We start from the raw sequence: 10197 nt of genomic DNA, 5'->3' as shown, positions 1-10197 counted from the left end.
GTCATATTTGCTTTTTATATAGTTTGGTTGAATTTTAACCTTTAAACACAGGTGATACTCTGAGTAGGATAGCTGAGCAACTAATAAAATGTAAAGGTTTTATCCGAAAGAGCTATGCATCAATGCGAAAACCAGCTGCTCCTCATCCAAAGCACATACTGTGTTCTTTCCATACTCTATCCAAATACTGATTTGTACAATTTTACCTTTTTAGCAAAGTGATTAGTTTTCTAACCAACCTTTCTAGAAAACATTACGAGGAAAAACTAATTTCTTTTGACAAAAATCACTTCTTCAACATCGTTTATCCATAGCAAGATTGACATTGCAATGGATGATGACATACGTCAGATTGGAATGTTGAAGAACATTAAGCATATGAACATGAGTTCAGAGAGATATAAGATCATGTCAATATGGTAAAAAAATGTTTAATTGCTCACTTTTACCAAAGATTAATAATAGATCAAGTAAGTGAGGTGTGTGGTTAAAACTGCAGGTTCACAGGGTTGAGCTAGTTGGCGGAGATTACTTAGTCTATTTCTGATTGTGGATAAACTTAGTATTAGTTAGTTATTGAGCATGATATCTTTATAAGGCACATTAATTAATTACCATTAAAATCTTCTTACTGGAAAAATATCAAGCATTTCTGATTTAAGATATCTAAATGAGTAACATAGTTTCTTATATGCCCCATTTTGAACAATGCAGATAGACCGAAGCTCTAGTGAAGGGTTCAGACTAAGTATTCCAGCAATGTAAATCCTCAAATCACAAAGCTCCGCGCTAAATTCCAGTGCATGAGACGAAAGTTTGTAAGAATTGGAAAATACTGATAATAAGGATATCATAATTGCAGGATTAATTTTTGGGTCATTGTCCTCCCATCACTCCCACTCCGGGTGGGAAGGAAGAGAATTACACATTGAGGGACAAGCACGAACATTTAAGCTAAAGCTAGACCAAGATAATCAAAAGAAAAATTTTCAGGCTTTTCGTCTTTTGATTTTTGGTCCTACATCTTTCGGCAAAAAATCATATAGATGTTTAAGACCAAGAGTGTATTCTGTATCCTTGAATAAGTTGTATGCAACCGTCTCAAACTGACTAGATGTTAAGCATAATGTGTCAGTTTCATGCAATCGATTTGTTCCGACTATTTTGGTTTCTAAGATTTAGTATCCTGCGATAAGAGATAATCTACTACAAATAATAAAATATAACAAAGATAAAACTGACATATAAATCTTTCATCCATGTGCATTTGTTTGTTATCAAGAAGGTTCCTTTTAGTAATTCACTAAATTTTGATTCAATTGAATAAAGATACATCTTTCACAAAGTGCAATTAATCTTCAAGGAAGAGTGACTATACCAAAAAAATAATTATTATGGTTAATTTTGAATCTCAAATATAGATCTTTAAGCCTAAACCTTAGATAAAAGACATGAAACCTAAAGTCTTGCTCCATTGGATGTAATTCCTTGACTATTAATTACGTGCGTACTTTGAAGGGAAATGAACAAGAAAGCCTTGAAGTTGTGGACAATAATTTTGTTCATATGAGGGCATGTCTATGATATCTAATGAAATTTTGGTGCACTTATACGGACTTGATTAGTATAGATATTTGGGTGTTACTTGTATAGAACCAATTTTTTAAGGCTCTATAGTACTTTCGTATGCCATTTCTATACTGATAATTTTCTATCTCTATCAAATAAAAATGATAAGTCATCCCATATTGAGGAACTAATAAAAGTTGTATTTAGTCTTAGGCGCAACACTGCAGAGAATCTCATGGAAATTTATTATTTTCTTTCAGAAGAGGTGAGCAAGCTACACAGAAGAGACTTGTAGTGTAGTGTAACTCATTATAAGAAGTTTTCTAGTTTAACCAAAATATACAAATTAGACTAATCTATCAAGCTTCATCCATTTCCAACTTATGTATGGAGCTTTGAATGCATAGTTGTTAGTGCTACTAATGAAAAGAAAATTCCAGTATTGAAATAGAGAGATGGGACATAGTTCAAATGGAAGACCTGAAATTAACGCGATCTTGGCATAGTGTTTCACCAGAAACATCAACACTCAAGACAACTTTAACCTGACGTTCAGTACAAAAGATAACATGTTAGAATTAAATATTGGAACTCTTGTTATCTTAGCAGCGTAATATGTGAACAAAAAAAGTGAATGAAGCAACTAAAGATAGATCACCTCAGGAAAACTATTCTGATATTGCAACCTGGAATAAGCCTCAATAAGTCTCTCAATGAACTTTGTCACAATATCTGTAAATCATTGCACTTCAGTATGTACAGAAAATAGATATTTAGTCTTTCAATAGATAACATAAAACATGTAGTACCTATTATATAAGCATGACAAAACCATATATCAAACATACAAATATACACACATAGATACTAAAACAGAATCCTTTTGACTCCTCAATACGAAAAAAATAAGAAAAAATGAAAGACAATAAAAGAGCAACATTTATCGGGCTCCGAAGTGCTGAACATACAAACGAACGTACAACTACCACAACAAAGAGCAAAACGCTGAAGTAAATAACATGAAACAAAACAAAGTAACAAAAGCATCAGTAATAGACATTCCCAAACAAAAAGCCGGAGAAAGGCGAAATTTTACAGCAACAAATAAAGCAGTAATGGACATGCAACTGAGAAATCAAGAAGAGAGGTACTATTTCTTGCTTACCTTGGGTTGTGTAGGAAGTACAAAGCACATGCTTTTTAATCTTTCTAAGTACAACGATAATCCTACGCCAATAATGTAATGTTATTGAAGTACATAAAATCCTCACCTTATGAATGTGCCTCTCATAAGAAATTGAATATTGAGAAGGTTGGTACTGAAACAAAAATGAATTGTCACTATAACTTTTTATAACCAAAGAAGATAGGTTTCTTCATAGTAAATTGCAGTTCTCCCATGAAAGTTAATTGAAGATTAGATTGTATTCACTTGAACAGACGGAGCATCCAACAGATTGAGGGAGTTCTTCTCCCTTATGCCTGCCTTACTTTCAAATCCCAAAAACTCCGATCGAAACTTTTAAAAAAATGAAATTTAAATCAAATATGACAAGGATGGAGAATCCGACAGATTGAGGGAAAATGAGCTAAGATTTAGCAGAAAATTTATTTTTCAAAACCCATAATGAGAAGTCCACTATTGTTTCATACGAAGAGTCATACTATAAGATTTTTTAGAAACCTACAAAAGTATATACAGATTTAAAAAAAAAGAGAAATTTGAGCAAATATCGAAAGTTAGCTAACCTAAAAATTTAACACCACACCTAAGAAGAGCGAATAGAATTGAGAAGTAGGTAAGAAAAGAAGATGAAGAGAGGCGATGGCTGAAAAGATCAATAACAGAGTTACAAACAGGCAAGCACTTTATGGCTGAGCGAAATGACTCTTCTACCCTTTTTCTATATAATATATAATAAAAAATTTATGGTTCTCTCTTGTTCGTAGATCTTAAAACCAAATCAATCTCCATATTACTATAGATCTATTTATTGTTTGGAAACTGAAAAAAAATCTTGGTAAGGAGCATTTTTCTTTAATGGATGTAACAAAAATTCACTCCAATAAAAGTACCGAACGCAATTGGAAAACTAAAAAGAAAAAAAGATTTGAGTTTTCCTTTTCTGAAAGTATTTATTTTAGGCCAAGCTTGTTTCAATTTGGGTTTAAGAGTTTCATGTCATCAATGTTGTTGGATTTTTTCGGATGAAGTAATAAATAAAGCAGTAATATTTTTCAATAGAATGAGAAAGTTGTGATGCGGTGGTCATCGATGAAGTGGACTTGAAAGAAGAAGATGATGATGCTAGGTGGATCTCTCAGAATGTATCTAAAAAGGGCAAAGTGACTAATATACCCCTTTAATTTGATAAATAGTACAAGATTATCCCTTGTTATACTATCAGCCTACTTAGAGGCCTACTGTTACCAAACCTGATAAAATTGCATGTATTTTAAACGGTTGTCCACCATGTATTAGAGGCTATATTTAAAAATGAGTCCATTACAAAATAACCCCTGACCCGTTATCCAGATCCATTTTTGGCATTTATATATAAACTCTCAACTAGGTTATTTTAGAAATATGCTCATACTTTAGATTATTCTGAGAGCATAATGGAAATGCGATTTAGGGCATGAAGCTCCTATTACCGATTTGGCTGTAAAATTCTTCAAAGGTACAACTTTTCTACTTCTATCAAACTTTAATTTTGTTTTCTTCTTTTATTTTTTCTTCGTTTCTTGTATTTAACTTGTTTTCTGTTCGAGGGTTTGTGTTACTAAATTTAGGATTTCTATTTGTACCTTGACGATTTTGGGTTTAGGTCTTCATGTAAATGTATGTATTTGATCCGGGTGCTACCAGTTATTTAGTTCAGGGTAGTTGTTATTTTTTTTGTTTGCATCATTGTTTTCTTTCTACTTCTCATCGATTTTTGAGGTATTATTATTTTTGGTTTGTGGGTTATGGTTTATTTGTGGTGTTGGTGTTTTAGGTTTAGAGTTTCACGAGTTTTAAAGCTGAATTTTCTTAGTTTAAGATTTTCAGTAGTTGTTTGTTGTATATCTTTTGGGAGGGGTATTTCACTAGTTATTATTATTTGTTTGTAGCAAAAATGAGGGTATGTGATTCCCAATTTAGAATGCATGTGTCTTTAAGAAGGTTGGACATTACTGATTTCTTTATTGAATCTTGTTCACTTAATTTTATAATATGGTCCCCGTATACTTTGTTTATTGAGGTTAAGACACAACTATCTCCTTTAATATGTGAAACTTCACAAATCTTTTATTCTCTTCTTTTTTACTTTATCTAATTTATGTGCCTACCCTTTATTATTTTCTACTGGTTTTCTAGTTGGAAAAAGTGATGTGTGATTTACTTTTTTTATTTAATTTGTTATTTAATTATGTGGTCCCCCATATTGCCAATCGTAATTTCATAAATGTCTCTTAGTTATGCTTATGTATATTCTTCGTTTATTTGTTTTTTATCCTTTTCTATTATTTGTTTTGCAGATTATAGAGATGGTTAATGTGGACCTACTATCATGGAAGTGACTGGATTAGCTTGTCAGAAGTGGTATATTCAAGAAAAGTGGTACACACCTAGAAACAATATGATTCTGACCTTCTCTGTTTCATAAATATAGAAAATGAATATACCTCCAAGCTAGGGTATGTTGGTGAATTAGGACTTTACTATATTTTGTTTCTAACCAATTCAATATCATTAATCTGTTAACTGTAGAGGATAGTGAAATGGGTGCTAATGTTCCTAATATTGTCGACCACACTGAATCATCCACGGTAGATAATGAGGTTGCCACTAATTGTAGTTCAAATGAAAGTAAAGATGATAGTTGACAGTCGTATTATGATTCTGAAGAGTTAGAGACACTTGCACTACAAAAAAAAGGGATATTTCTGATAGGTTGACTGAATACAAGGAACTGTATAAGAAAATGACATTCAAGGATATACATGAGGCTCAAAAAGTGATAAATATGTATTGTTTAGCTTATTGTTATGGTAGAGGTTAAAAGTGATACTAAGAGGCTAAGGTATACTTGTGAGGTAGCTGCCCCTTTATTTTTCACATTTCTAAGGATAAAAATTGTGTTGGGGTTAGAATTAAAACAATGAAGGCAAAGCATAAGTGTAACCCTTCTTTGGATAACCATAGGGTTGATTATACTATCATAGCACAATATCTAAAGACCAAATTGCAGGAGAATCCCAAAATAAAGGTTAAGGAGATGAAAGCTGCTCTGAAAACTACATTCAACATTAATGTTAGTCATTCAAAATGTAAGAGAGCCAAAAGAATGACCTTAAAAATTCTTTATGGTAGTTTTATGTTTAATTATAATAAACTAGAGGCATATGCTAATTAATTATGGCTAATTAATCCACGAATTGATGTGATAATTAACATATCCAAGGATGCACTCGCTAAAGGCAAGAGAAGATTTTCTAGGATGCATATCTATTTTCATGATCTAGGGGTTTAATAGTGGGCTAAGACCCTTTATTGGCTTGAATAGAACATTCTTAAAAGGAAAAGGAAAAGGCCAACTCTTAATCGTTGTTGCTGTTGACTCAATGAAGCATTTTTATGTTATAGCTTGGGCTATTGTGGATAAAAAATGAAAGTCACCTGGAACTGATTCCTGTCCTTGTTGACGAATTCATTAGACCTCACACTGGGGGAAAGATTCACATTTATGTCATACATGCAGAAGGTACTGCATTTTTCTTTTACCAAAATTTTAAATTTTGTTGTTTAATAATTACTTTTAATTTTAAATCTATCTTAAATATTTATTTTTCACAACTCATATGTAGGGCTTAATAGAGGCAATTCAAGATGTCATTCGCGATGTACCCCACAGATCCTGTGTGAGGCACATGGAGGATAACTAGTGCAATGAAGTGATGGGGAGTTGAAGAAGTAATTTCCGTGGTGTTCATGGAACAGTTATGATGAAGACTTTAAGGACCAATTGAAGAACTTGGGGGAAGTTGAATAAAGAAGTTATTAAAGAGTTGTTGAGGGTATCCTCCCAAGTCATGGTGTAGATCATACTTTGACACAGTATTCAAGAACCAACAAGTTGACAATAACTTAATCAAGTCCTTGAATTCATGGATATTGGATGCTAGGCACAAGCCTATTATAAAGATGCTTGAGGACATAAAGGTTAAAATGATGAATATGTTGAGAGAGCATGAAAGTGATGTGATGATATGGGCATGAGAGTTTAGTCATCAAACTATGAAGTTGTAAAACTAGTTCTTAAAGATTACATATAAATATATTGTTGACTTCAATGGGGAATTGGGTTATGAGGTGAATGAAGGACCTAAAAAGCACAGTGTGAACCTAAAATTAAAAAGGTGTACTTTCAGGACATGGGACCTCACTAGAATCCCATGTCATTGTACTATCATAGCATTGCTACATAAGAAATTAGACCCTTTGAATGGGATTCATCAGTGGTACACCAAGGAAGATTTTCTCTTAACTTATTCACATAAGTTATAACCAATTAGAGGAGAGAAGTTCTGAAAGGTAGACCCAACTCATGCAATGGAGCCACCAGTGATGGTGAAGATGGCTAGTAGTCCTAGAGTGAAGAAAATTAGAGAAAAGAATGAGTCAACTAGTAGGCAAAGGAAGTGGTCTCAATCTAGAAAATGAAGGGTGATGACTTGTTCTATATGTGGACAGTCCGGGCATAATTCAAGGGGATGTCAAAAGGTAATCTGATTCTACTACACTAGTACTTTGACCTAATTGGTATATTACTGCATTCCTTGCTTTTAATTTATTTTTTTTACTTTGATAGCATGTTAAAGAAAAGCAACCAAAGTAAGATAAAGAAGAGGCTAAGATCATTGTTTGATAAAGATAGTAAAAGAAACATGGCCAAATCTACACCTTCTGCAAGGCTGACCATTAAAGAAGAGTTGCAGTTAACAGCACCCCAATCCAGTCTAGCAAGTCAATCCAGTAGCAGTGCAAGACCCCAATACAAGTTTATGCCAACACCATATGTGCCAAGAAAGCAATTCATCAACATTATATTTGCATTTTCAAATTTTGATTATCCAGAATTTGACAATCTAGACCCCCCCCCCCCCAACCCCCTCTAATTCCAAGGAGTGTGTCAGAGGTAACTACTAGACTCCTAATGAGGGAGCAAGTTGGGGCACCAACAGGAAAAAGTGCCAATGGTGTGAGTAAGCCAACACAAATTCCATACTCATCAAAGAATCTCACATGGAGAGGGAATGCTGCTATAACATGAAACCAACTGGAGAGACAAAGAATGACCAAGTTGATGGTAAGAAAAGGAAATAGCAATTCATAGATCTAAACTTGTGAATATTGTGATAGTTTTTGGTGTCTAATGTGATGTAATTACTGCATGTGACAATACTCTTATATTATTTTTTAGGTTATTTAACTGTTGACAGTGGATGTCATGTTATTACCTGGGTGGTGACACTTTTTGGGGTTATAAGGTGACATCCCTTTTATCCATGTAATTGTACTTAGCAGTTTTTGGTAGTTCTAATTGAATGTTATTGAATTATGTTGGTTATAAATTAATGTTTTTGGCAGTTTTAACTGATTGTTGTTGACAGTGGACATCATGTGTTTACTTATATCTTGTGTTATGTTGCTGAATTATGTCCAGTTATGTGACTTAATTGTCCATATATTCCACCAGTTATAATTTATCTATGTCTAATTTATAAACCAACATTATATTGTACTCAAGCTGCGATTAAGACACAATTATCATTAGTCTATGAGGTAACAACACAAAGCAGCAATGAAACCCAAAATATTGAACAAATTACACATTAAACACAAACAAGTTGAAAGACACATACAAGTTGACACCAAATAGATCTAACATAACAAAACAACAAACATAAATATATGACTCGTAAGACAGTCACATCGTCATTGAAGCTGACGTGACACCCAAAAAAAGTGATGATGAAATGTGATGACTCGATAGGTCATTTTGAGTATTATCCTTTTTTTTTGTATTTCGAGACCTCTCATAACTTCATTTGATATTATATGACTTGTGTGCATGGTCCATATAATTTTTTTGGAAAGCCTTTATATGAAATTTGAAATAAAACGTGATTTTTGACTTAAAATGAGGCTAGAATTGATCGCGGTCAATGTTTTTGGTAAACGGCCTCAAATCCGTATTTTGACGATTTCGGTAGGTTCGTATGATATTTTTGGACTTGTACACGTGTTTGGTTGGGGTTTCGGGGGACCTGCGCGCGTTTTGGCACATTATGTGAAATTTTTAAAAATGAGTTTCAAAGGTAAAAGTTTGAATATTGATGATTGATTCTTCATATTTAATGTTATTTTTATGATTTGAGTTAGCAACGAGTTTGTATGATGTTATTACACTTGTGTGAATATTCGGATTGGAGCCCGAGTGACTTGGATGAGTTTTGGATGTGTTTCAGAAGGTTTTGAACTGCTGATGCATTTTCTGGTGCTTCAGGTCTACGGGTATCGTTATTGCGATGACCGGTGCACAAATGCGAGTCCTGCTTTTGTGAAATCAGGCTCGCAAATGCGATATCTCGGGAGGGGGGTGCTGCGATCTTCACTTTTACGAAGGGGGCATCGCAAATGCGATCTGATAGGAATCATTTTTGCGACGCTTAACTTAGCAGGGCAACCTTCGAAAATGCGAAAGAGGCATCAGTTTTGAGAGATGGGGCTCTTCGCTAGCTGGGGCTCTTCGCAAATGTGATTTGTTGCAACTGCTACGACTTCTTCATGCTCGGACACTAATCGCAAATTGCAATTAGTGGTTCGCTTTTATGATGGCTGCAATTGCGAACAAGTGCAGCTGGGTAAAATTGGAAAATTTCGGGACTTGGCTCATTTTACACCATTGTTCAACCCTAAACTCTCTAGAGGCAATTGTTGAAAAATATTTTCTTCCCAAATTCATTGGTAAGCAACTTTAATTTTTTCCATAAATTTCCAATATTTTTCCATGAACTTTAACTTCAATCTGTGAATTTCAAGGTAGTAATTAGGGATATTGGGTAGAATTTAGTGATTTTGTAAGATTGAGATTTAGACCTCAAATTGAGGTCGAATTTCAAAACAAATCACATAACCGGGCTTGGGGTGAATGGGTAATCGGGATTTGGTCTGAGTCTCGGATTTTGACCTAGCGGGTCCGGGGTTGACGTTTTCAAATATGATCAAAATTGAACCTTTTTAATTCGTGGGTAGTTTCTAAAGCTTATTTTGAATTGTTTGAACAATAATTGGTAAGATTCGGTTGGTTTGGCGGCTAATTCGAAAGGAAAAGTTGTGGTTGATCGTTGATTTCATTTTAGAAAGGGGTAAGTATCGTGGTTAACCTTGATTTGAGGGAATTAAGATAGAATCGAGTCTATTTGCTATGTGGACTATGTGTTGTGGGTGGTGTATATGCGAGGTGACGAGTGTATATGCGTTGGCCATGGGGTAAGCATGTGGGTGGAATTTGCCTTATTTGCACCATGTTATTTCATTTACTATACCTTCTATGCCTTGGATAGATCGCTTATTCTATT

At 34.0% G+C, this 10197-nt stretch overlaps 2 long non-coding RNA genes across 2 annotated transcripts; one reads left to right on the top strand and one right to left on the bottom strand.

The window, feature by feature from the left end:
• Positions 1-1870: 1870 nt before the first annotated feature.
• LOC107801045 (uncharacterized) lies at positions 1871-3283 on the bottom strand. Its single transcript, XR_012706116.1, has 3 exons — positions 2841-3283; positions 2228-2301; positions 1871-2114 (listed from the first exon to the last, which is right to left on the bottom strand). It is a non-coding gene; the product is annotated as an uncharacterized LOC107801045 (long non-coding RNA).
• An 835-nt stretch (positions 3284-4118) lies between these two features.
• On the top strand, positions 4119-8209 carry LOC107801046 (uncharacterized). The gene is made up of 5 exons (XR_001651546.2): positions 4119-4250; positions 5092-5173; positions 6200-6317; positions 6421-7336; positions 7425-8209. It is a non-coding gene; the product is annotated as an uncharacterized LOC107801046 (long non-coding RNA).
• The last annotated feature ends 1988 nt before the right edge of the window (positions 8210-10197 follow it).

The sequence above is a fragment of the Nicotiana tabacum genome, chromosome 23 (genome assembly GCF_000715075.1).
Source record: "Nicotiana tabacum cultivar K326 chromosome 23, ASM71507v2, whole genome shotgun sequence".
Classification (NCBI taxonomy): Eukaryota; Viridiplantae; Streptophyta; class Magnoliopsida; order Solanales; family Solanaceae; genus Nicotiana; species Nicotiana tabacum.
This window is presented reverse-complemented; position numbering and strand designations above follow the sequence as displayed.